A 27,955-nucleotide genomic window follows, 5' to 3' on the forward strand; every position below is an offset into this window, starting at 1 on the left:
CTTCCTCTAGAGGATCTTCTTCTTGATATAGGGATTGAACCTGTATCTTGTAACATATCCTGCATTGGCCGGGGGGTTCTTTACCAGTAGTGCCACCTGGGAAGCCCCTGACAGTGCATAGATCCAGATTAATTTCTGCTCAAAGTGATCCTACCTATAACCCAACAAGGCACAGTCTCAGTCTCTCTGGCGGTTGGCTGCTCCTTTGTCTTCCTTCCCATCTCTGCCTGCCTCACCTCCTCCACAGCCCAGTATGAGGTCCACACAGCTATAAGGGTTCTGATTCCCTGCCTCCGACACTCTGTGTGGGTCAGCACAACTGGATTCGTTTACAGCGGATGCTCCTTAAGCCCCTTGTTTTGAGATGAGCTGAGGGTGACTGAGAGTTCCAGAAAAACATCTACTTCTGCTTTATTGACTATGCCAAAGCCTTTGACTGTGTGAATCACAACAAATTGTGGAAAATTCTTAAAGAGATGGGAATACCAGACCACCTTACCTGCATCCTGAGAAATCTGTATGCAGGTCAAGAAGCAATAGTTAGAACCAGACATGGAACAACAGACTGGTTCCAAATCAGGAAAGGAGTATGACAAGGCTGTATATTGTCACCATGCTTATTTAACTTATATGCAGAGTACATCATGCAAAATACCAAGCTGGATGAAGCACAAGCTGGAATCAAGATTGCAGGGAGAAATACCACTAACCTCAGATACGCAGATGACACCACCCTTATGGCAGAAAGTTAAGAAGAATTAAAGAGCCTCTTGATGAAAATGAAAGAGGATTGTGAAAAAGTTGGCTTAAAACTTAACATTCAAAAAACTAAGATCATGGCATCCAATCTCATCACTCCATGGCAAACAGATGGGGAAACAATGGAAACATTGACAGACTTTATTTTCTTGGGCTCTAAAATCACTGCAGATGGTGACTTCAGCCATGAAATTAAAAGATGCTTGTTCCTTGGAAGAAAAGCTATGACCAACCTAGACAGCATATTAAAAAGCATAGACATTACTTTGCTGATAAAGGTTGGTCTAGTCTAAGCTGTGATTTCCAGTAGTCATGTATGGATGTGAGAGTTGGACCATAAAGAAAGCTAAGCACTGAAAAATTGATGCTTTTAAACTGTGGTATTGGAGAGGACTCTTGAGAGTCCCTTGGACTGCAAGGAGATCAAGCCAGTCAATCCCAAAGGAAATCAGTCGTGAATATTCATTGGAAGAACTGATGATGAAGCTGAAGTTCCAATATTTTGGCCACCCGATACAAAGAACTGACTTATTGGAAAAGACCCTGATGCTGGGAAAGATTGACGGCAGGAGAAGGGGATGACTGAGGATGAGATGGTTGGATGGTATCACTGACTTGATGGATGTGAGTTTGAGCAAGCTCCAGGAGTTGGTGATGGACAGGGAAGCCTGGTGTGCTGCCGTCCATGGCGTCACAAAGAGTCAGACATGACTGAGCGACTGAACTGAACTGAACTGAGGACGACTGAATGCACACACGCCCTCCGAGGGATGGAACAGATTTTAGTGTGGCCCAGTACCCTCCTGTTGGGTTGCCAGCTCTTTGAGGACTGTATATGGGAGGGCAAGTAAGGAATTCTCCCCCATTTGCTCCTGTCACTGGCCTTTTCATGTGGATGGGGTGGAGAGGGAAAAGTACAGAGGTAAAGCATTCCCAGTGTGGGTTAGGCTGCAGACTCAGACTTTTATTCATCCTGTGAAATGAGAGAAGTTTAATGGATCTAGCTCTTGATGACATTCAAAAATTCCTGAAGAAGCATGATTTGTCATTCTGGGTGTGACCTGAACTTCAAGGGCATGGGTCCCTGGAGGAAGAATGTACCTCCCCAGGAGAAAACAAAGGACTCCATAGAAGAGGGTCAGCCTGGCTGAATTCAGCACAGGACACAGCTTGTCATCACATAATTAGACCTCTATCGTGTGTCTGATGAAAACATACAGAGACTTTTCTTCCTCAGTTGGCCTGTAATTGAGGACGTTTATAGTTTCTTAGCAATCTCATTCTTTCAGTGGACACAAAGTATTATGTTGATAGGGTAAATAAACATGAAACAAACTGAATTTTCATTTTAATAAAATAAGGCCTATTGCTAGGAATTTACCAATTGAAACATGTTCTCAAGCTCCCCAAAAGAGAAAAGTAGCCTTCCCAGAGTTTAGGGCCTGATCACCATTCCCACTTTGTAACTTTCATCTGTATAATGGTAGGGGGGTCATGGTGCTTCCCCTGTGGAGAACTGAATTTGAGGAAGGTTACATGGATTACATGGTTAATACCTGGCAGAGTGCCCAAGGTTATATGGTTAATACCTGACAGAGCAAGAATTTGAACCAGGATCTGTCATCTGTATCTTGTCCACAGCCCTTGAAATCCTATTTTTGCAGCCCTTGGCCCAAATTGAAGCCCACCTATTTTGTTTCCAGGTGGTGCTAGTGGTAAAGAATGTGCCTGCCAATGCAGGGGGCATAAGAGATGGACATAAGAGATAAGTTCGATCTCTGGGTCAGGAAGATCCCCTGGAGGAGGGCATGGCAACCCACTCCAGTATTCTTGACTGGACAATCCCATGGACAGAGGAGCCTGGTGGGCTACAGTTCAGACAGTTGCAAAGAGTCGGACACACCTGAAGCGACTTAGCATGGCACATAGCACATAAGCTAAGAATGGTTTTTAAACAGTTGAAAAAAATCACAAGAAGAATATTTCCTGATGCATAAACATGACATTTAAAAGGTGAAATTGGAACCCAGTCACACCTTTTGTTTCTGTGTCATCTCAGGTTGCTTTCCCACGTTGAGTAGTTGTGATAGAGACCATTTATGTCCCTACAAGCCAAAACACTCAATATCTGGATCTTTTCAGAAAAAGTTTGCCGGCACTGTTCTGCACCCTACTGGTACCTCCAGCAGTGGGACTCTATGGTTTTAAAGTCCAAGTGATTATAAATGGTCCTCTTTCCAAAATTAAACCTAGCTATAAAAAGTCCAATATCTCTATCTTGAGAAACAGTAATGCTACATGAGGAAGAAAACACATGTGAAATAAAAACGGAACAAACTCTATGTTCCTGCCTCCCTGATAGCTAAACTTTGATGACTTTTAGAGTACATTGCTTTCCTGACAAACATCCCTATAGTCAGTGCTATGGTTTTTGCAGTAGCTGTGTATGGATGTGAGAGTTCGACCATAAGGAAGGCTGAGCATCAAAGAATTGGTGCTTTCGAATTGTAGTGCTGGAGAAGACTCTTGAGAGTCCCTTGGACAGCAGGGAGATCAAACCAGTCAATCCTAAAAGAAATCAACTCTGATTATTCACTGGAAGGACTGATGCTGAAGCTCCAATACTTTGGCCACCTGACGTGAAGAGCCGACTCACTGGGAAAGACCCTGATGCTGGGAAAGATTGAGGGCAGGAGGAGAAGGGGACGACAGAGGATGAGATGGTTGGACGGCATCATGAACTCAATGGACATGAGTTTGAGCAAACTCCAGGAGATAGTGAAGGAGGGGGCCTGGTGTGCTGCAGTCCATGGAGTTGCAGAGTCAGACATTACAGAGCAACTGAATAACAAGAGTACAAGAGGAGGCAAAGACTTTTTTTCTTATTCTTGGATTCCCAATTAATGAACCATGAAAACAAGATGAATTTTACATAAAGAGAATGTACTTTATAGGACTAAAGTAATTTTTACTCGTTAGGGCTCCTTCTTCACTTGTTCTTTAATGTTTTATTATGAAGGTGCAATTCTAGACCTTTTTAGCAACAGAGGTCATTGTTCTCAGTATAAGAGGGAAATCACCCAATGTATTAAAAGGTGGTGGCCACACTCCTTCAGCTAAGGAGAAATGAAAGGAGATACTGTCTTCCTTTGCATATTCTTTGTTCTCCTTTCTGACCTCTATTGCACATTCTAAAGACCTGGCTCACATGTGAAACAGAATTTAAAACCATACCTATCGCAATGAAGAGTTCTGGAGATGGGTGATGGTGATGGTTGCACAACAATGTGGGCTACTTAAAGCCCATGAACTGTATACTTGAAGACAGTTACAATGCTTAACTTTATATTATCTGTATTTTAACAGAATTTAAGGGCTTCCCTGGTGGCTCAGCTGGAGAAGGAAATGGCAACCCACTCCAGTATTCTTGTCTGGAAGATCCAAGGCCCAGGGGAGCCTGGTGGGCTGCCATCTATGGGGTTGCACAGAGTTGGACATGACTGAAGTGACTCAGCAGCAGCAGCAGCTGGTGGCTCAGCAGTAAAGAATCTGCCTGCTAAGCAGGAGACTCAGGTTCAGTCCTCAGGGCAAAAGATCCTCTGAAAGAGGAAATGGCAACCCACTCAAGTATTCTTTCCAGGATAATCCCATGGACAGAGGAGACTGGCGGTCCATGGAGTTGCAAAGAGTTGGATATGACTGAGTGACTAAAACAACAACACACCATAATTTAAAGTAAAACCAACCAAACAATAACAACAAAAGACCCCAAAGGTATCGGTTTGGGGAAAAAACAATTTCAAAAGCTTTGAGGAAGATTTTTATATATAATTCCATTAATGGGTTTCCCTGGTGGCTCAGTCGGTAAAGAATCTGCCTGCTCTGCTGGAGACCCAGGTTTGATTCCTGAGTTGAGAAGATCCCCTGAGTTGAGAAGGGAATGGCAACCCACAGCAGTATTCCTACCTAGAGAATTCCATGGACAGAGGAGCCTTGGTAGGCTATATAGTCCAGGGAGTCACAAAGAGTCAGACACAACTGAGTGACTAATACACACACCATTAGGAAAATGGAAAATAAAAATTTCAGGGAAGGGCTTTTGAAAGAGCTGAAGCTTTTTCAGAGGAAAAAAAAAGACCATCAGTGTGTCTTTGTGTGTGTGCTTGGGCACGTGTGCATGTGTGCACTTATGTGTATGTGTGTGCTTTCAAGAAAATATTCATGTCAAAAGATGATCATGAATAATTATTAGGAAAAGGCAAATCAAAACAAGTAGAGGTGCCACTTGACACCAGTCATAATGGCCATCATTAAAATGTCTACAAATACCAAATGCTGGAGATGGTATGGAGAAAAGGGAAGCCTTCTGCATTGTTGGTGGGGATATAAACTGTTGCAGCCACTATGGAAAAAAATACAATGGTTCCCCTAAAAAACAAAAACAGGACTTCCTTGTTGGTACAGTGGATAAGAATCCACCGGCCAATGCAGGGGACACAAGTTCGATCCCTGGTCTGGGCAGATCCCAAAAGCTGCATAACAACTAAGCCCACGAGCCAAAACTACTGAGCCTGCGCACCATACCTACTGAAGCCTGAGCGCCTAGAGCCTGTGCTCTGCAACAAGAGAAACCACCACAATGAGAGGCCTATGTACCGCAACTAGGGAAAGCCTGCATGCAGACGTGAAGACCCAGTGCAACCAAAAGAAAAAAAAATAGGCTGCTAGCAACCCAACTCTTGGGGGCATACACACGGAGAAAACTATGATTTGAATGGATATAGGTACGCTGGTATTCATAGCAGCACTATTTACAATTGTGGAGACATGGAAGCAAACTAAGTGTTCATCAGCAGATAAAGGAATAAAGAAGCTGTGGCACATGTATAATGGATACCTCTCAGCCATAAAAATGAATGAAGTAATGCCACGCACAGCAACATGGATGGATCTACAGATCATCACACTAAGTGACGTAAGCTAGACAGAGAAAGACAAATACCATATGATACCACCTATGTGTGGGATCTAGAATATGACACCAATGAACCTGTTTATGAAACAGAAACAGACTCACAAATATAGCAAAGAAAACTATGGTTCCCAAAGGGAAAGAGGGGGAGGGATAAATTAGGAGTTTGAGATTGGCAGATACAAATTACTACATATAAAATCGATAAAGAACAAGATCCTACTGTATGGCACAGGGAATTGTATTTTCCTGGTGGTAAAAAAAGAATATATATAAATATTTAAATAACTGAATCCTTTTGCTGTATACCAGAAACTAACACAACAGTGTAAATCATCTTTTATTTTATCAATATAAAATCATTTATTTTATCAATAAAAGATAAATTAAAATAAATAAATAAATTAAATAAATAAATAAAAAGATAAATTAAAAAGAGAACACAAATTATGTCCAATTAATTATATTCCCTCTGTTACTACCAGCAATATTGTAAATTAAAGTGTTTACAAGAGTCCTTCTATATAGAATAATCTCAATCTGTCAATGCAAAATACCAAGTACCTTTGCACAGCAACAGAAATCAAAGTAAGTGCTAACTATGTCTGGAAACCTCTTAGAACTCTAACATCTTTCACCAATTACACCAAAGGGAAAAAACAACATCCAGTGAACACCTATTAGGATTCCTCTGTAGCATCTATTGGAGGAGGGCATGGCAACCTCCTCCAGTATTCTTGCCTGGAAAAGTCCATGGATAGAGGAGCCTGGTGGGCTATAGTCTGTCTGTACAGAAGTTGTTGTGACTGCCTGGGAAAGAGTGAGCACCAAAAAAAAAAAAAAGCAAACCACAACAGAAACCTTATCCTAAAAGTGGAATTGAGATCTGAGCAGAAGTGCCAACCTAATAAAAAGACTTCCTCTTCAATCATTAGGTCGTAAAACTAAAACCAGCCCATATTAGATGTGGGCAAACATCGTAGTTGACTTCTGTCCATTTGCCAATGTTTTTCAGAGATGAATACGCTAAAGTCCCTTGAGTGTGTGCTGGGAGTGCTGGGGGACTGTGTGCCAGTTCCCCGAGCAGAGCGGGTGCGTGCTGAGGTTTCTGAAGGCTCCACTGTTTGGAATGAGCATATATAACCCAACAACAACAGCTGCTCATGGCCGGGGCCTGGCCGCGATGGAGTCAACCATCTAAACGACAACTGGAGATGACACTGGTCGTTGTCGGGTGAAGCCAGCAACAAAGGAACAGATGAGCTCTGTGTCCTCGGGGCCTGCAGCAATGCAGTCAGGGCAGAGCCGCCGTGGCGATGGAGCTCGGGGCGGCATGGTGTGACGCTGACACCGACTCAATCAAATGCCCACTGTCTTGTCTGCTTCAGACAAACCCTGTACACACCCTCCCAACACACACACACACACACGCATGCGACATACACATGCAGACTGATGTTTTGCTTCCTGTGCTTGGAGGCACTGGGTTTTTGAGATAAGCGCATGCTCAGTTGCACAGTCGTGTCTGACTCTTTGCCACCCCGTGGACTGTAGTTCTCCAGGCTCCTCTGTCATGGGATTCTCCAGGCAAGATACTGGAGTAGGTTGCCATGCCCTCCTCCAGGGGATATTCCCGACCCAGAGATCAAACCTGCATCTCCTGCATTGATAGGCAGATTCTTTACCACTGTGCCACCTTGGAAGCTCTAAAAATGCTGTAAGTACAGACACTGTAGATGCATTGCAGGTTGATGGGCCCCCTCCTGCCCACTGCAGGCTCTATATAAGGCAGGTGTGCAACACAATGGGCCCCTGGCAAATGGCACCCCTAGAAATAGTTAGGTCTGTCGATATAAAAATACATAAAATAAAAGACAAGAACTGTTCTAATCAGTTGCCACCTTTTAAAATCCTGGCAAGTTCACATAAAATGTTAGGGCTCCAGTTTCCTTTGATTTGAAGACCCAGGCTCCCTCCTCCCTCCAGGAAACCATTAACTTGCATTGCAAGGCTACTCCTCCCAAAACTTGCTTTTTCCCACTACCTGCTTACTAACTCACATTTGCTACCTGCCTGGCCTCTGTAGGGTCTGAGTTCAGGTCACCTATAGACACTCATTCAAATCTAGGGTGGCCCTAGTGGTAAAGAACCCACCTGCAATGCAGGAGACATAAGAGACTTGGGTTCGATCCCTGGGTTGGGAAGCTCCCCTGGAGGAAGAAATGGCAACCCACTCCAGTATTCTTGCCTGAAGGATCCCATGGGCAGAGAAGCCTGGTGGGCTGCTGTCCACAGGGTCGCAAAGAGTTGGACATGACTGCAGCAACACAGCACAACATATGCATAGATCTTCAACCTCCGGGGGTGAGGGTGGTATCTTTTGAGCTGCCCCAGGCTCAGCCCAGCTCTTCACACACTGTCATCTCGTTTGAGTCGTCCACTGATGCATGTTCCATGGGCTCAGAGAGCTGACATGGACATGACTTCACAGCTGGATGCTGTTGGGAGACGGACAGAAGCTTGGGAATCATTCATCTGCTTTAGATCCTCAGGACCCATTTGAGTTAGTAAGTCCTTCAGCAAAGTCCACCTCACATGGATTTCCTTAGGAGAGGCTGTGTCTGGGGTTGGGAGTCAGACTGCATGTGTTCAAGCCCCGCCTCCACAGATCTGTGTGACCCTGGACAAGCTGTTTCACCTCCCTGTCTGACGTTCTTTCTCTCTCAAGTGGAGATGAAAACAGGATTTATCTCAGAGGTCTGTGTGCAGATTAAATGAAGTAATACATAAACATATCTCCTACAGCACCTTTACTCAAAATATTTCCTTGTTATTATATCCTTGGAAGCTGAACATACCAAATTTTAAAAGTACATAGTTATTACAGGCCATTTACAGCATTCTTCTAAGCTGAAATACTTTCATAGGTTGTTGTCCAGTTGCCAAGTCATGTCCAACTCTTTGCAACCCCCACGGACTTGCATAAGACATAGACATAAATCACTACCATAAATCTCTGTTTGAAATAATTATACTCTTAGAAAGATATGAAGTAGAAGGAAAGGCAGTGACAATCTATGCCACTCTGGATCCACAAGCTGCCAGAACTGGAAGGAAAGCTAAGCCTTCCCTAATCCAGTGGATTTAACAACTTATTTTAGCAGCAGAAACCATTTCTTTGAATGCAGTCTTACACCAAAGCCATGAACGAGAGCAATGTGGCAGCTTTGGCTGAAGGGGAGGTGAGGTCCCAGAACTGGGCTCTGGCTTCACCCAGCATGTTCTCAGAAGCTGTTGCTAAGGACCCCTGATCTTGGCTAAGCACTCTCCTTTGACAGTGGGAAAGATTAAGACCATTCATATCTCTACAAGGATAAGAAGGTTCATGTCAAGGACTAAGACCGAACTGTTGCTGTATCCCCAGCATCCAACCATGTACCTGGAGCTCAGAACCCTAGCAGCTCTAAGACTTGTGTGATGGGGGCTCTAACACAGGGGAGGTGCCAGGCTGCAAAAGTCTGAGGGGATGGGCTTCTAGGGTATGGTGATGACTGTTGTCATTATGGGAGAGAAAAATGCCATTACAGTCTAGATATGGTCCTGGGTATGGGGTTGATTCTTGGGGAAGTGATGGGGTGAGGATAAGGAAGCCTGAATTAAGCAAACAAAAATATCGCTATTAGGGCTGGATACCATCTAAAAACTGGAGAAGGAAATGGCAACCCACTCCAGTACTCTTGCCTGGAAAATTCCATGGATGGAGGAGGCTGGCAGGCTACAGTCCATGGGGTCGCAAAGAGTCAGATACAACTGGGCGACTTCACTTTTACTTTCACTATCTAAAAATATCAAGATGAATGAGCCACTTTTCACCCCAGGCATTCTGTTGAACTCCAATTCTGCCCAGAAATTTGGGAAAGGATAATTAGTTTAGTTTCAAAGTGTGGTGCCCAGACCACTTACATCAGAACTACCAGGGAGCCTACTGCAAGTGCAAATTCATGAGCCCCACACCAGAATTATTCAATTAGAATCTCCAGTAGTAGAATCCATACATTTACATTCTCCACGAGCTTCCCAGATGTTCTTGTGCAGAAAAAAGTTTGAGAAGCACCATATTTCATCTCTCCGGGGCTCAACCATGATGTCACCAGGAGCCATCTGGAGAGCTTTACTTTGCTTGGGCCCTACCCTTAGAGATTCTGATTTAATAGGTCTGGAGTGGGACCTGAGAACTGAGATGCTTTCCAAAATCTCCCCCAGTGTTGTAGGGCAGAATGGTTTACATTCATTCATAACTCGCTGCCAGAGGGGAAGGGGAGTCTCCAATTTCATGAATTACTTCTATTATAACCAACTGAAAATGCAGATATTCTAATTGGCCCTTAGAGATAAGCTGCTACTTTTCCTTTCGGTTTGTCTCTAGCCACCTAGGCAGTAGAAAGACAAAAGTTTTCAGCAAAGCCTTGTCAAAAGCCTTTTGTGAACACTGAAGTTGCTTTCTAAATGGGTTGGATGCCCAAGAACCTACTGTATACAGCACAGGGAACTTGGCTCAATATTATGTAACAGCCTAAATGGGAAAAGAATTTGAAAAAGGATCCGTGTATATGTATAACTGAATCACTTTGCTGTACACCTGGAATTATCACAAATTATTAATCAACTATAATCCAATATAAAATAAAAAATGTGTTGGATACATTTACAAAGCATACTTTAAAATAAAGTTGATTGAGGTATACTTGGTTTTTAACAAAATGCTTCTATTTAAATGCAGTTTGGGCTTCCCTGGTGATTCAGTGGTAAAAAATCTGCCTGCCAGTGTAGGAGACATGGGTTCCATCCCTGATCTGGGAAGATCCCACATGCTGCAGGGCAACTAAGCCCGCGTGCCACAACTCTTGAGCCAGTGCTCTAGAGCCTGGGTGCCATAAACTACTGCATGCTGCAGCTACTGAAGCCCGGGCACTCTAGAGCCTGGGCTCTGCAACAAGATAAGCCACTGCAATGAGAGGCTCGTGCACTGCAACCAGAGTAGCCCCTGCTGGCCACAACTAGAGAAAGGCCCAAGCAGAAGTGAAGACCCAGCACAGGCAAAAATAAACAAATTAAAAAAAAATTATTTTTTTTTAGAAAGCAACATTAAAAAATAAATAAATGCACAGTTTGATGAGCTTTGAGGGATATATGCTCCCAGGTAACCACCACAATTGAGATACATAATATTTCTACCACGTCTGAGAAAATTCCCTCTTTACTCCTTTTGCAGTCAATCCCCTACCCCTACCCTTTGCCCAGGCAACCACTGATCTGCTTTCTGACATAGTGGATTAGTTTAGACTGTTCTAGAATTTGATATAAATGGGATCAAACTGTATGAACTTTCTATATCTGATTTCTTTTGCTCAGCACTATGTTTTTAAGAATTATCCATAGCATGAATTACACTGTTCATGTTTCTTCTCTGTTTCAAAAGTAAGTGCACAGGCCTTCTGGGTACCACTTCCAGAGAAAAAAGCTGGTTTCTGGAATGAAGTGAAAGGGAAGTGAGAAAGTAAGACAATTGGCTAGATGGCCTTCTTCAAAGAACTTGGCCAGCAAGGCGAGAAGGAAGTGACCAAACTGAGGTAAGGGGAGTTTTCACCGAGGCAGGTGATTTCTGCAGGAAGGAGCATGCTGGGGAGATGGCAGAGCTGAGCTTAGGATGTGGCAAGTAAGAGAAGAAAGGGAAGCAAATATAGGGGCCAAAGACAAACATCACCAGTTTAAAAAATGTTGGTCTCTGCGGTGGTCTAAAAAAATGTCTAAAAATTCTCAGGTCCTCCTCTTTGAGAGAGAGAGAGAGAGAGCTTAGTTCCCTTCCCCTTCAGAGCTGGCCGGACTTGGTGACTCACTGCTGACGAGTGAAAGCGGTGGAGGGTGGCTGGTCACTTCTGACGCTAGTCCTTGGAGATGCTGTGGCTTTCGTTGTGGTTACCCTCTTTGGGGTCAGTGGGCCCTGGGAGCAGCTGGCGGGGACCTAACATGGTGAAGACTGAAGAGCCCTCTTCTCTGAGGGAGACTCGCAGGATGAGCAGGACACAGGACATGTGGAGCCGAGGGACTCGCATGTACTTATGGCCTGGAGCTGAGGGGACATGGCTCATTCAAGGAACTCTAGGAAGTTCTCTTTGGGAGCCGTCTGCATCTCTCTTTCTTCATCCAGATCTACCAGTATGCATTTATTCTAAATTACTGGTCCAGTTACACTCAGATTCACAACATCATAGGAATCTCATGAAATTCATAGTGATTACTACCATGTTCCAGTACGACATTATGGCTTAACTGGCCTTGCTGATGGCCTGGATAGCTGACCTTTATCTACAAAATTACTTCATGGTAAGGACTTCCCTGGCAGTCCAGTGGTTAGGACTCTGAGCTTCTACTGAAGGGGGTCCAGGTTCCATCCCTGGTCGGGGAACTAAGACACCACATGCCACAGGGTGAGGCCAAAAAAAAAATATTAATTCAAGGTGGGAGGTGTCCCGAGGACCACACAGGGACCACACAAGTCCCTAGGGTAAGAACAGTATATAACCTTATCCTCATGCTTTTATTGTGGTCAGACAGGTGAGTGGTGAGAGAAGATATATTGCTAGATTTCAATAAGTAAAACCTTCCTGCATTCAAATCCCAAGCAAATTCATTTGACAAAGAATCTACTCTTGTCTGCTGGGAAATTTGAACTAGTCTAGACCACACATAGCAGACAAAAATTTGGCAGACTTATATTGAATATATGGGCATCAAGCCACAGTGACTATTCACACACTTTCATACAAATGTTCATGAAGAGGAATTAATTTCTGCTGTGACTGACATTCTGCAGCAATTTCCAAAAATGCAGACACAGTAAAGTATAATTACTATTTGTAATTAATTTGTAATTTATGAGCCTTCCTGAGGAAATAAGCAGCTCCCTGTGATGGAGATTCTGACACGAGACCTAGAGAGAAACAGTGAGCAGATGGTTTTGAGTTCTATCCAGTCTTCATCTGCAAGCTGGGGGAGAAGTAAGTGTCCAGTAAAGAGAAGCAGACCATAGTATATGTTCTAAGAACTAAACAGCAATGCCTCATTGAAGCAGCATGGGGACAGTTTTGAACACATCTGGCATTCACTGGCGATTGGACAGGGTATTAATATTGTAGGAAGTAATGCTTGAGGCTAGACTCTCTTAATTAGTAGTGTCCAAAAGAAAGTGGCACCCCACTCCAGTACTCTTGCCTGGAAAATCCCATGGATGGAGGAGCCTGGTAGGCTGCAGTCCATGGGGTCGCTAAGAGTCGGACACAACTGAGCGACTTCACTTTCACTTTTCACTTTCATTCATTGGAGAGGGAAATGGCAACCCACTCCAGTGTTCTTGCCTGGAGAGTCCCAGGGATGGGGGAGCCTGGTGGGCTGCTATCTTTGGGGTCGCACAGAGTCGGACACGACTGAAGTGACTTAGCAGCAGCAGCAGCAAAAGAACGTTCCACGATGATGGAGATGCTCACTATCCAACACAATACCCACTAGACATGATATGTGGCTTCTAAGCACTTGAAATGTGGCTAGTAAGATTAAGAAACTAATTTTAATTTTTATTTAATTAATTTAAATGTAAATAGCCACAAGTGGCCAGTGGCTAGTGTATTCGACAGTGCAATTCTAATTAATGTGGGTTGAAAGATATGATTCTTTAAAACCATGAGCTCCTTAAAGAATGGAGATGTCTCTTTGACGGTCACTCTGGCACTCAGCACAGTCTCTGACATATAGTAGGTTTTCAATAAATGCTTATTAACAGACCCTCAGCAGCCAGAAGAGGACTGGCTTTGTAATACAAAAGGTGACTGTAGAATTTCCCAAAGGGTATTTCAAAGCCTTAGATCCACAAAGTACTCTGGAGAGAAAGAATTCCCTGGTCACATATATCTGTATGTTCTCTATCTTGCTTGGGGGATTAGGATCCATATTACGGTATTAATGAAACCAGAATAGTTTTATTATTTCACTGTTTCCCATAGTTATTGGACCATGCAACCCCCCTTTTCACATAATACCTCTGACATCTCTTAGAACTAGTAGATTCTGGGAGAAATACTTTGGAGGATGTCAAAATAATGACAGGATAGGAGGAAGACTTCCAGTGAATTCCTTGAAAAGCAGTGACCCCAATTTCTAGTACATGGTCAGAAGGTAATAAATACCTACTGAATGGTCTGGAAATGATGGGCTTCCCAGGTGGGGCAGTAGTAAAGGATCCACCCATGCAGGAGACGTGGGTTTGATCCCTAGGTCAGGAAGATCCCCTGGAGAAGGAAATGGCAACCCACTCAAGTATTCTTGCCTGGGAAATCCCATGCACAGTTGAGCCTGGCAGGCTATAGTCCATGGGCTCACAAAGAGTCAGACAACTGAGCATGCATGTGCACTAGAAATGACTCTCTTCCAATTAAAATCAGAAGTTATCTATAAACCATTCCCACTCAGCAAAGGTAAAGAAAGAAGGCAGAGTGTGGCTTGGAGGTCTTGGTATTCTTCACCTGACTATATTGGGTGTACCTGCCGAACTAGAAGATGATCTGACATATGAATTAGACAGAAGTATGTAATAGCAAATTAGAACAGAAATAATATGAGTTATTAATATATGCTAATGCTTCAAGATTCTGTACTTAAAAAATTTAAAGCAGGCAGCTAATTGTTGAATGATTAGAATATCAACCCATTTACAAAGGAATGATCAATCCAGAGATACAGATGGTGTGAACAAGGATGAAACATGGGTCCTGGATCATCGAAAAAGCAAGAGAGTTCCAGAAAAACATCTATTTCTGCTTTATTGACTATGCCAAAGCCTTTGACTGTGTGGATCACAATAAACTGTGGAAAATTCTGAAAGTGGTGGGAATGCCAGACCACCTGACCTGCCTCCTGAGAAATCTGTATGCAGGTCAGGAAGCAACAGAACTGGACATGGAACAACAGACTGGTTCCAAACAGGAAAAGGAGTACATCAAGGCTGTATATTGTCACCCTGCTTATTTAACTTATATGCAGAGTACATCATGAGAAACGCTGGGCTGGATGAAGCACAAGCTGGAATCAAGATTGGTGGGAGAAATATCAATAACCTCAGATATGCAGATGACATCACCCTTATGGCAGAAAGTGAAGACCTAAAGAGCCTCTTGATGAAAGTGAAAGAGGAGAGTGAAAAAGTTGGCTTAAAGCTCAACATTCAGAAAACTAAGATCATGGCATCTGGTCCCATTACTTCAAATAGATGGAGTAATAGATGGCAAAATAGATGGAGAGTAATTTATGGCAAATAGATGGAGAAACAGTGGAAACAGTGGCAGACTTTATTTTCTTGGGCTCCTAAATCACTGCAGATGGTGACTGCAGCCATGAAATAAAAAGACGCTTACTCCTTGGAAGAAAAGTTATGACCAACCTAGACAGCATATTAAAAAGTAGAGACATTACTTTACCAACAAACGTCTGTCTAGTCAAGGCTATGGTTTTTCCAGTAGTCATGTATGGATGTGAGAGTTGGACTATAAAGAAAGCTGAGTGGTGAAGAATTGATGCTTTTGAACTGTGGTGTTGGAGAAGACTCTTGAGAGTCCCTTGGACTGCAAGGAGATCCAACCAGTCCATCCTAAAGGAAATCAGTACTGACTGTTCATTGGAAGGACTGATGTTCAATCTGAAACTCTAATACTTTGGCTACCTGATGTGAAGAACTGACTCACTGGAAAAGACCCTGATGCTGGGAAAGATTGAAGGCAGGAGGAGAAGGGGATGACTGAGGATGAGATGGTTGAATGGCATCACCGACTCAATGGACATGAGTTTGAGTGAACTCTGGGAGTTGGTGATGGACAGGGAGGTTTGGCATGCTGCAGTCCACGGGGTCGCAAAGAGTCAGACACGACTGAGCGACTGAACTGAACTGAGAGACAGGAAAAGAAAAAGGTCCTCTCTGAGAAGAAAAATGTGCACAAAAGACAAAACAAGAACCTGATTGAGACCAGGTTAGTCACTTACAGACTTGAGTTTTGCTAATGCCTTAGTAAGAAAGGATTGGAATTAACTCTAGATCCACAACATAGTTTCAGCTAAAATTTGTTTGTAGTTATTGTAAATACATACACTTATGATTACATTTACTAATCTATATATAGACCAGTCCACAGTATGGATTAATCTCTTTGCAACAAATCTCTTCTGAAACTTGAACTTAGAAACAAAAATCTCTTAGATCTAGTTAAGCAGAGGAATTTGGATGGGAGAAATTCCAATCAAAACCATCAGTCATGCATGGTACCCTCTGCAGTGAGGTGCCCAGACAAAGCCTGTCCCTGCAGGGCTGAACACGTTACATGTGGGTGATCTGTAGATTTCATCATGTGCTCTAGATCTTCTCACTTAGAAAAGGGGCTTTAACGTGAAAAGTGTATGCCTACTCTAAACATGGGGCTTCCCAGGTGGCACTAGTGGTCAAGAACCTGCCTGCCAATACAGGAGCCTGGGTATGATCCCTGGGTTGAGATGATCCCCTGGAGGAGGGCATGGCAAACAACTCAAGTATTCTTGCCTGGAGAATCCCATGGACAGAGGAGTCTGGTGGGCTATAGTCCATGGGTCACAAAGAGTCGGACAAGACTGAAGTGACTAAGCACGCAGGCACTATAAAGATACCACCTCAGTGTTCACAAAGACGGCTGAATTCCCCACTCCAGGAGGGACCACCCCATATCCTGGGAAATTGTTTAGTCCACGTGACTGTGCACACCCTCCTCCAACTGCATCCAGAAAGGGCAAGTACCACCACTGGCCACTCCTCTCAGCGTCACTGTTGCCTGCAGACCACCTTGCCTCTCTGAATGTCTCCATCACCGCGTGTCTGAGAAGGGGGTGCAGAGGGCAGGACCAGAGACAGAGAGAGCTCACTCAGAGCCCATGGCCCTGGGTCCACAGCCTGCTTGTCATGTTCACCTTTGGTCTTTGTTGGTCAGGCTTTTTAAAGCATGATGTTTGATTTTTCTGCTTATTATAAAAGTGATACATGCTTGTGATAGAAAACTTGAAAAGTTCAATAGGCATGTATTTGCCATATTTCCTTTCTCATCTATGATTAGATGACTCTACTTGCCACCGTAGTAGAAACATATGATTAGAGTGATTTTCCAATACAGTTTTGAATTTTGATTTTATTACTTAATATTATGTGCTGAGATTTTCCCATGGGCATCGTATTCAACTCTAATTGATTATATTAGAGGCCCTGAAATAAAGCAAACCATATCTCACCCTGACCCAGTTAAAAAACAAAAACAAAACAAAAAACCCCAAACCAACTATTTTCCATCCCATAAACCAGAAGCAAAAGCTTACTGGACATCAGCAAAGGATGAATAAACGGGACTAACAAAGACATATGGCAGGTTTTGCCCCATTGAGCCCACTAACTCGGCACAATGCAGTTCATTGAAAATAATCCCACATTCCTGTGCTATTTTTCAAATTGACACTTTAGAACATGTCTGCCAAAGCTCCTAAAATGGTCTCTGGCAGGCTCTTCCACTCAGCTGTGGGCATTTGGGTTGCCCTGAACAACCACCCCTAGCTGATGCCATGCTGGACACACAGACACGCACATGCCATCTAAACTGATAAAGTCCCACAAATGCAATTCTCCAGCTACTCTCCATGCCAGGTATACCCGCTCTGCTGGCATGCTGGGCTTTAATTCATGAAAGAAAGAAAGTGAAGTCGCTCAGTCATGTCTGACTCTTTGTGACCCCATGGACTGTAGCCTACCAGGCTCCTCCACCCATGGAATTTTCCAGGCAAGAGTACTGGAGTGGGTTGCCATTTCCTTCTCCAGGGGATCTTCCTGATTCGAGGATTGAGCCCGGGTCTCCGGCATTGCAGGCAGACACGTTACCATCTGAGCCACCAGGGAAGTCTTAACTCACGAAGACTTCATTAGGCAAAAAGGAAAGGTCACGTTGGACCAGAGACAATAAGGCTGGAGACACACTGTGTCGAAGATGATACTCTCCGTAAGTCATGCTGGGGGACTCTTGGTATGATTGCATTCACATACAGACAACAGCCCCAGAGACATTAAATGCCTTGCTCAGCATCAGACAACGACTGCGGCAACATCATCGTGGAAGCATGCTTGTCAAGGCCAAACGGCCAGACTCGCCGGCTCAGGCTCTTTCTTCTCCAATGCCTGTGTCCATGCTGGGACCATTTGGCTGGAAGTGAGAGAACCCGCCTGACAAGAAGCAACCCTCAGGCCTCTGCACAGATGATGCTGCCAAACAAAAGGCCCTTTCAGAAGCCTCACAATAGCTCTTCCTTGCTAGCTGTTTGAGGTAGTGGCTCTGGCGCATGTGAGAGGCTCTGCTTCTTTTCACAGTCCTGACCTGATCTTGCCATTTCAGGCCAGCCTTGGCTACTGCACCCACCAAGGGTCCCCCAGGCGTGCATGGGCATGCCCTGGCCACCTCTTAGGGGAACACAAGGTCATCGCGTGTCTGGGCTGAGATGAGGCGTGCTGGGTCTGTATGAGACAAGGCTTTCCAAGTCTTTGGTCTGCAAACTGCTGTTCTTCCATCTGGTCCTAAAGCACCCATTTTTCAAGCAGTGTTGGTGGCTGAAGCCTAAAATCACTTGGTGCATGAATCTCAATCGTCAGCCAAGAGTCACTGCCTACAAACTGGGAGAGTTGGGGAAGCTTGGGGGTGATAAGATGGCAGTAAGGAGAGTAATGACGGATGGAGAGGAACCCACCACGCCTGTTTGAAGTAAAGATAACGAGTATAGGAAGCAGATGGAATAACACATGTCAAGAGTGTAGCGAAACATGTGGAACTCAAGAAATGGAGCTATTGTTTATTTCTTGAAAATGCATGTGTGCCATGCACATAGTGGCAACTGAATGATGGGGTGTCACCGGTGAAGTGGGAGGGCTGAGGAGTGAGAAGGGACGAGGCTGAGTCACTTTTTTCCCCTGAGGCCCTCCTGTATGAGGACCTGTTTACTTCCCGTCTCCCTCTCTAAGTCTTCTTTCTTCCTCACCCCATCAGCAGTGGTGGGGGCGGGCTTGGGGCAGGGTGGAGGCAAGGAGGGAACACTCAAAATCGAGAAACACATCACCAAGGAACAGTGTTGCCCCCAGTTCGTTCCTTGGGTCACGATGTCCATGAGATGTTAATGAGTAATAACAAAAAATTTCCAGGACTTCCCTGGTGGTCCAGTGGTTAAGAATCTGCCTTGCAATGCAAGGGACGTGGGTTCAATCCCTGGTCTGGGAACTAAGATCGCACATGCCGTGGAGCAACTGAGCCCACACGCCACAGCTACTGAGCCCTAGCGCCCTGGAGCATACCACGACTAGAGAGTCCTGTGCGCCACAACGAAAGATCCCCCATGACACACAGCGAAGATCCTCAGTGCTCCAACTAAGGCCTGATGCAGCCAAATAAATAAATATTAGGGAAAAAAAAATTTCAGCAGCCAAATGCAATTAAATTGGGAATGGAGATGGTGCTACAGAAAACCGAACCAGTTTCTTCACTGGATGAGTTCGCAAGGCCTTTGCTCTGTAAATCTTGGGTCTTCAAAGGGTGGGGGTGATACAGCATTTTGGAAACTCATTTGATCAGGAAAAGAAAATCCATTTTTCACTGATCAGTTCTTGGGATCAACATCCTGAGGAATATTCTTGGCCAAAACAGATCCTTAGATTTTTCTTCTTGGCTTGACTTTCCCACCTCACTGAGCTAACCACCCCCATCCTCGAGGAGAAGAAGAGATGATGTGCTAACAAGAGAAATTTCCTAATTTGAGAGTAATTGTCATCTAGAGTCTTGCCCCCCTCAGAGGAGCACTGAGATCACCTGCGGGCAAAATGAACCGAGTGTTTATCAGGGGCACAGAATCAGAATCTGCACTGTGGTGAGATGCCCAGTTGATTCATATGCACATTGTATTTGAGAGGGAGGAACTTCCCTGGGATTCCAGTGGCTACGACCCTTGAGCTCCCAGTGCAGGGGACCCGGGTTTGATCCCTGCTCAGGGAACTAGATCCCACATGCTACAGCTGAGACTTTGCGTGCTGCAACTAAAGATTCCATGTGCAGCAACTAAGACCCAGCACAGCCAGATAAATACATGGCTAGCTATTTTTCAAAAGTTTGCAGTGGAGACCTGGGGTGCTTGGTCCTGGGCACTAACCTCAATGATTCTGTTTTGGTGTATCTGGGGTGAGGCTTGGGTAAGTCCATTTTAAAATATCACCTCCAAGAAATTCTGATGCAGCCGTGTGTGGACTCCTATTGAGAAACACTGACTTAATATAAAAGCTCCTATGGCCCATGGACAGAGGAGCCTGGCAGGCTGTTGTCCATAAGGTTACACAGAGTCAGGCACAACTGAAGCGACTTGGCACGCATGCAGACTCATGGCCCAAGTGTTCTCAGGCGCTCAGTCATGTCTGACACTTTGCAGCCCCATGGATTGTAGCCCTCCAGGCTCCTCCATCTATGGGATTTCCCAGGCAAGAATACTGGAGTGGGTCGTCATTTCCTCCTCCAGGGGATCTTCCCGACCCAGGGATCAATGCATCTCTTGTGTCTCCTGCATTGGCAGGCAGATTCTTTACCACTAGCCTCACCTGGGAAGCTCTGCTATAAAGTAACAGAACAGCCCTGTGCTAACTCTTGGTTTCGTGGCAGCACCTCTACAAGACACGTGACGGTATAATCATTGTTAGAAACAAGGCAGTGGAGCCCTGGAGAGAGATGGTGAAAGTGCTGGACCAAGGTCACCCAGGGGTGAGCAGGTCATCACGATGAACAAGAACACTCCTGTCTTTCCTGCCTGCCTCACCAACCTCTCTCCTCCTCCGCCCTCCTCTGTTTTTTATTCACCAGCTTCTGCATGGCTAACAGCCCTCTCTGAGTCTGCTTTTGTCTTTAGTGAAAAGCTAACAAAACACTGTTGCTCCCGGTGCTGGCTAATGACTGCGCCTGATTAGCGCCATTCTGTCAGCTGACTCCCAGGCAGCCCAGCCAGCCAGCAGCCTGCTTATTCAATCAGCGCCTGGCCCATTTGCTAATTACCAGCATCATTTAGGCTCGTTTCCTTGACTGTGAACTTGCTCGAGTTCAAATCATCTTCAGCTGTTGCCTTTACAGGAGAACAGAATCATTTGTCACATCTGTCAATGCTCCAGCCTCCCCTCCCTGCTGGAGACTCAATGAAATCCCGTGTGTCTCCGGTTCCCAGGCTGCTGCTGACCAGCGGGTCCCAACGGGAGCCGTGAGGCAGACCCTGTGCACAGACGGACGTGCTGGCCTTCCTCACTGGGCTGCCAGGGTGACCTCTTCCCTGCTTCTGAATCCCAACTGTATTCCCACTCGGAGGCCTGACAGAGTGGCCTACTGTCCCCCCTCACCAGGGATGGAGGGTTTTCCCAGGAGATGGGATTTTTTGTGATAAACCCAGGAGACTGCATCACCGTAGACCTGGCCCACCAGGACACACAGTGTGAGAGCGTTTGACATCCTCCCAGGAGCTATAATTGGGGTCTAGATCAGAGAACTGACTGGGAATTGAGGTTCCATCGTTCTCTGGCAGACCTGATACTAAGGATTCGCATCTCTCTCTTCAGTGCTCTACACTTCATTTTGCTTTTAATCTCAACTACTAACTCGGTAGGATGAAGCTTTATTTCCAACAGTGGATAAGTGGAGGTCTGCAGGCATGTTCTGAGATGAGGGTGGCACCAGAGAAGGAATGATGGTGTGTAACCCCTTTAAACGGAGGCGCCTCATCCTCCAGGGACTCTTCCTGATTCAAAACCACATTAAGCATCTTCAGTGGCTAAGTCAAAGATCTCTCTTGGAAAATGGCACTTGAAAATAAACTGGTTATTTTCAAACATCTTTTGATATTGATTTCTAACATATTAATAATTCCACAGTGATAAGTGAAAAGACTCTGTATGATTCCAATACTTCTGTTTTTGTTGTTGTTCAGTCACTAAGTTGTGTCTGAATCTTTGCAACCTCATGGACTGCAGCACACTAGGCTTCACTGTCCTTCACTGTCTCCTGGATTTGCTCAAACTCATGCCCAGTGAGTCAATGATGCCATCCAACCATCTCATCCTCTGTTGCTCCCTTCTTCTCTTGCCCTCAATCTTTCTCAGCATCAGGGTCTTTTCTAATGTGTTGGCTCTTGGCATCAGGTGACCAAACTGTTGGAGCTTCAGCAACAATCCTTTCAATGAATATTGATTTCCTTTAGGATTGACTGGTTTGCTCTCCTTGCTGTCCAAGTGTCTCTCGAGTCTTCTCCAGGACCACAGTTCGAAAGCATCAATTCTTTGGCGCTTAGACTTCTTTACGGTTCACCTCTCATATCTGGACCTGACTACTGGAAAACCATAGCTTTGATGCTATGGATCTTTGTTGGCAAAATGATGTCTCTACTTTTCAATACCACTAGACTATGAAATTTTTGCACCTTGTTTTATGTACCTGGATATGTTCCAGTGTGTCCTAGATTACAGCCTATGGGAACTTGAGTAGAATTTGTATCCTATTGTTGTGTGAAAATTGTATAAATCTTAATTATGTTGAAGTGGTTCATGGTGCTTTTCAGGTCTACTATAGCCTTCCACTTCACTGTATATTCATTCTATTAATTTTCAAGAGTTTGATATTAAAACTCCAACTAAAAATCTTAATTTATCTACTTAAAAAAATAATTGTAATATTTAGTGGAACTAAATGTAACCTTGTTCTGTATTTTCCAAGTCTCCTGTAAATGTGTTATCATACTATCATAATTTAAAAAATAAAAAAGAGAAAAAAAGCCACATTAAACATCTATTATGTACTTGGCAACATCAACAACATCAACTCAAAGAGTTGACAACCCACGGAAGACGCTGATACAAATACAATGAACTATATCTGTTACAAGGCTACTGAGGAGATCCCCAGGATGGCAAAAGGCCATGTGAGCCGGGGAAGGTAGAATTAGGGTAACTCTGCTTACTATATGCTGGTCACTGGCTTCCCTGGTGGCTCAGAGGTTAAAGCATCTGCCTGGAATGCAGGAGACCTGGGTTCAATCCCCAGGTCAGGAAGATCTCCTGGAGAAGGAAATGGCAACCCACTCCAGTACTCTTGCCTGGAGAATTACATGGATGGAGGAGCCTGGTAGGCTATAGTCCATAGGGTCGCAAAGAGTCGGACACGACTGAGCAACTTACCGTTATTGTTACTGTACATTCATTATTTCATTCAACAGCCAATATTTCTTAAGCACCTATCAAGTTTCTTAAGCACCTAACCTGTTTAAATTTTGAAAGTGAAAGTGTAGTCGCTCAGTTGTGTCCAACTCTTTTTGATCACATGGACTGTAGACCGCCAGGCTCCTCCATCCATGGAATTTTCCAGGCAAGAATACTGGAATGGGTTGCCATTTCCTCCTCCAGGGCATCTTCTCAACCCAGGGGTCGAACTGGGGTTTCCCACATTGCAGGCAGATTCTTTACCATCTGAATCAGCAATTCTATTAATATATACCTATTTTTCAAATGAGTAAAATGAGGCTTTGAAAAGCCTTGCTCAAGATTGCAAGTTGGTGAATGAATGGTTCAGGGCTTGAACCCAGAGAGTCTGATCCTTGTCTTTAAGCAGTCTGAGACTGAACCTCCTACCATTGTGGGATGCTGGGCCCTCAACATAACCCGTGCGGGGTAGCTGGCCCACAGCAGACAAAGCAACACAGTGGGCTCTGGGTGCAGAGGAGTGTGGGCTCTGGGTGCAGAGGAGTGTGGCTGTGCCTGGCGGAAACATGGCAGAAAGAAACACGAGGTGGGGTTTAAGTGTTCTACACTGTGGAATCCCAAGGCACGACATTAGGAATGTCCCACTGGAGGTGTGGGAACTCTGGGACTGCTGATATTCAAAAGGAAACTGGCCGGAGAAGTGCTGCCCTTCTGGCCTCTAGCTGCATTCGATTCTAAAGAATGCACTAGAACAGGAAGCCAAATGCCTGACTCCTTCATAATCCTTTAAGGGCCAAAAAATGAGTGAGATTCATTGTATTTTTTAGACTGCATTTGTCAATTCTCAAAAACTTATCTTTTTTATACAATGAGAACATCTGGGTAACTTGCTTTGCATATCTAGGGTAATTGATATATGCAAATTGAATAAAATGTGTTCATTTGATATGACTGATTTTACTGTCAACATATTAAATCATAAAATTATTAAATATTAAATTAATAATTAATATTAAATTAATAACTGGCAATAGTAGAATTGGAAGTTCATGTTCAAGCACTGTCAATTATTGAAAGTGCTCGTTTCAGTAATAACAATCCACGGTGCAGTATTCTTAATGGATCCTGAACTGTGCTAAGTATCCAGACTGAAAATATATAATGACTGTCTTTAGAAACACCCTCAATATCATTTTCTGTTACTTTGCAGGTTTTGGTTTGTGGGAAATGAATACCTAATTTCAAACAGTTAAGCATTAAAAGCACTTGTTATCAATATGTACAAGCATTGCAATTAATCTCCCTGTAATTAAAATTAACAAAACAGGTAAGAAGGCTACTGTTTCAAGCAGAATTTAAAGAACTATAAACTTCTGGGAAGAAAACTGGTGTTCCTTCTTGCTCACAACCACTGTTAATAATTCCTGGCCAATCCAATCACTCTTTGTTCCCCATGCCCCCAAAGAGGCTCTTCTCTAGAACACTGGGTTGTCCCAGGCCTTTCTGTGACTCAGATTTCAAGCACCTGGCACTGTTGGGTGTTCGAATCCCTGGGGCCCTTCTTCAGTTGTAGAAAATACAGTTGACCCTTGAACAATGTGAGGGTAAGGGGACCCAACCCTTTGTGCTGTTGAAAATCTGAGTCTCGTGTATAGTTAGGCCCTCCATGACCAAGTTTCCTCTGTATCTATGGGTCTGCATCCACAGATTCAACCAACCTTGGATGGTGCAGTAATACAGTATATCAGGTATAGTTAGTGTTAGTTTCTCAGCCGTGTCCAACTCTTTGTGACTCCATGGACTGTAGCCCACCAGGATCCCCTGTCCATGGGATTCTCCAGGCAAGAATACTGGAGTGGGGTGCCATTCCCTTCTCCAGGGGATCTTCCCACCCAGGGATCGATCCCAGGTCTCCCACACTGCAAGCAGATTCTTTAACATCTGAGCCACCAGGAAAGCCTGCGTATAAGTGGACTTTACATGCAGTTTGAACTTGTGTTGTTCAAGGGTCTGCTGTAACTGAGAGTGTTCTGATGCAAAGGAAAGTTTTCTCTACTTGCTTGTTTTTTTTTGGTTTGTTTTATTTCTGGGGAGCAAAGTTCTTGACTTATATTTTTACTTATGACCTCACTCATCTGCTAACTTATTTTTTATATTGCCTGCTTTACAAAATTGTTGTTTCTTGCATTACCATATGTGTAACTGAATGTCTGGTATAATGATGATATATAGTTCTATAAGAGATCAATGATTGTACTAGTGTAACTCTAGATATGGGAAGACACACTATGAGGGGATATTTTCCTGGACCATAAGAGACTAGTAAGACAGGTGGTTCAGAGACTTTGGGGCACTGTTAATGAAACAATAGAAAGGGAAAGACTAGAGCTCTCGTCAGGAAACTTAGAGAAACCAAGTGAACATTGCATGCAAAGATGGGCACAATAAAGAAAAGAAATGGCATGGACCTAACAAAAGCAGAAGATACTAAAAACAGGTGTCAATACACAGAAGAACTGTACGAAAAAGATCTTCATGACTCAAATAACCATGATGGTGTGATCATTCACCTAGAGCCAGACATCCTGGAATGCGAAGTCAAATGGGCCTTAGGAAGCATCAGTATGAACAAAGCTAGTGGAAGGGATGGAATTCCAATTGAGCTATTTTACTTCCTAAAAGATGATGCTGTGAAAGTGCTGCACTCAATATGCCAGCAAATTTGGAAAACTCAGCAGTGGCCACAGGACTGGAAAAGGTCAGTTTTCATTCCAATCCCAAAGAAAGGCAATGCCAAAGAATGCTCAAACTATTGCGCAATTGCACTCATCTCACACACCAGCAAAGTAATGCTCAAAATTCTCCAAGCCAGGCTTCCCTACGTGAACCGGGAACTACCAGATGTTCAAGCTGGATTTAGAAAAGGCAGAGGAACCAGAGATCAAATATCTCAGAAAAAATTTACTTTTGCTTTATTGACTATGCCAAAGGCTTTAACTGTGTGGATCACAACAAACTGTGGAAAATTCTTAAAGAGATGGGAATATCAGACCACCTGACCTGCCTCCTGGGAAATCTGTATGCAAGTCAAGAAGTCATAGTTATAACTGAACATGGACCAACGGACTGGTTTCAAATTGGGAAAGGAGTACATCAAGGTTGTATATTGCCTGGAGAATCCCAGGGACAGGGGAGCCTGGTGGGCTGCCATCTATGGGATCACACAGAGTCAGACACGACTGAAGTGACTTAGCAGCAGCAGCAAGGTTGTATATTGTCACCCTGCTTATTTAGCTTATATGCAGAGTACATCATGAGAAATACTGGGCTGGAAGAAACATAAGCTGGAATCACGATTGCTGGGAGAAATATCAATAACCTCAGATATGCAGATGACACCACCCTTATGGCAGAAAGCAAAGAGGAACTAAAGAGCCTCCTGATGAAACTGAAAGAGGAAGTGAAAAAGCTGGCTTAAAACTCAACATTCAAAAACTAAGATCATGGCATTCAATCCCACCACTTGATGGCAAATAGATGGGGAAACGATGGAAACAGTGACAGACTTTATTTTCTTGGGCTCCAAAATCACTGTGGATGGTGACTGCAGGCATGAAATTAAAAGACGCTTGCTCCTTGGAAGAAAAGCTATGACCAACCTAGACAGCATATTAAAAAGCAGAGATAACTTTGCCGACAAAAGTAAGTCTAGTCAAAGCTATGGTTTTTCCAGTAGTCATGTATGGATGTGAGAGTTGGACTATAAAGAAAGCTGATCATTCAAGAACTGATGCTTTTGAACTGTGGTATTGGAGAGGACTCTTGAGAGTCCCTTGGACTGCAAGGAGATCCAACCAGTCAATCCTAAAGGAAATCAGTCTTAAATATTCATTTGAAGGACTGATGCTTAAACTAAAACTCCAATAATTTGGCCACCTGAGGTGAAGAATTGACTCATTGGAAAAGACCCTGATACTGAGAAAGATTGAAGGCAGGAGGAGAAGGGGATGACAGAGGATGAGATGGTTGGGTGGCATCACTGACTCAACGGGACAGGAGTTTGAGCAAGCTCCTGGAGTTGGTGAAGGACAGGGAGGCCAGGCTTGCTGCAGTCCATGGACTTGCAAAGAGACACAACTGAGTGACTATACTGAACTGAATGAGGCTGAGTTCAATAACAGCACGTGGGGTGGCCTATTGTTGAAATCTTCACCAGACCTGGCAATGAGGGTTCCTAGCGCCTGAGCAGGAAATGAACCTGGGCCCTGGCAGTGAAATCACCGAGTCCTAACCGCTGAACTGTCAGGTGTAATTCCCTCTACTTATTAGCTTACACTCAATTCTATCTTACAACGACCTTCATATTTCCATATGTAAAGAAGAAATTAACATTCTCCTCTCTCCAAATGCTGTTTCTGCTCCTTTGGCTCAGAGAAACCCAAACATGGGTGTTGGGAAGAATCTCTTCCTCTAAGAGCACCTTTAGGGAAGGTGTCCCCCTCCACCTGAACACATCAGCTGAACAAAAGTGAACCAAACTCCCCGGAAGCAGACCTATGTTTTGGAGATGAGAGTGCTTGCTCTAGTCTCTTCATTCACCCACCCCTGTCCATTCTGTCCTAGACATTCCCTGAAACTAGCTTTATCAATTCCTTCCAGGCTTTTAACTCCCTTTGCTATTTGCACAGCCTTTTCTGTTTACTCAAAATAGCCTTTCTACAAATGAGCAAAACTCCATCATGATATGTTTTAGCTTCTTTCCACACCACATGTCCAACTGAATTTGGAGACAATTTAGTTCCTTCCAAGAGCTTTCTAGAAAGTGGTTGTGAAAGAAAATGAAGAAAGTGAATGCTTTAGCC

The 27,955-nt window shown here is 44.1% G+C and overlaps 1 protein-coding gene and 1 non-coding gene across 5 annotated transcripts in view; one reads left to right on the top strand and one right to left on the bottom strand.

Annotated features, from left to right (window-relative positions):
• Positions 1-27,955, bottom strand: part of MOB3B (MOB kinase activator 3B) — a 235,145-nt gene that overhangs the window by 35,296 nt on the left and 171,894 nt on the right. The window lies entirely within an intron of this gene.
• TRNAS-GGA (transfer RNA serine (anticodon GGA)) lies at positions 22,875-22,947 on the top strand. The gene has a single exon. It is a non-coding gene; the product is annotated as a tRNA-Ser (tRNA).

This window comes from Bos mutus, chromosome 8, assembly GCF_027580195.1.
Source record: "Bos mutus isolate GX-2022 chromosome 8, NWIPB_WYAK_1.1, whole genome shotgun sequence".
NCBI lineage: Eukaryota > Metazoa > Chordata > Mammalia > Artiodactyla > Bovidae > Bos > Bos mutus.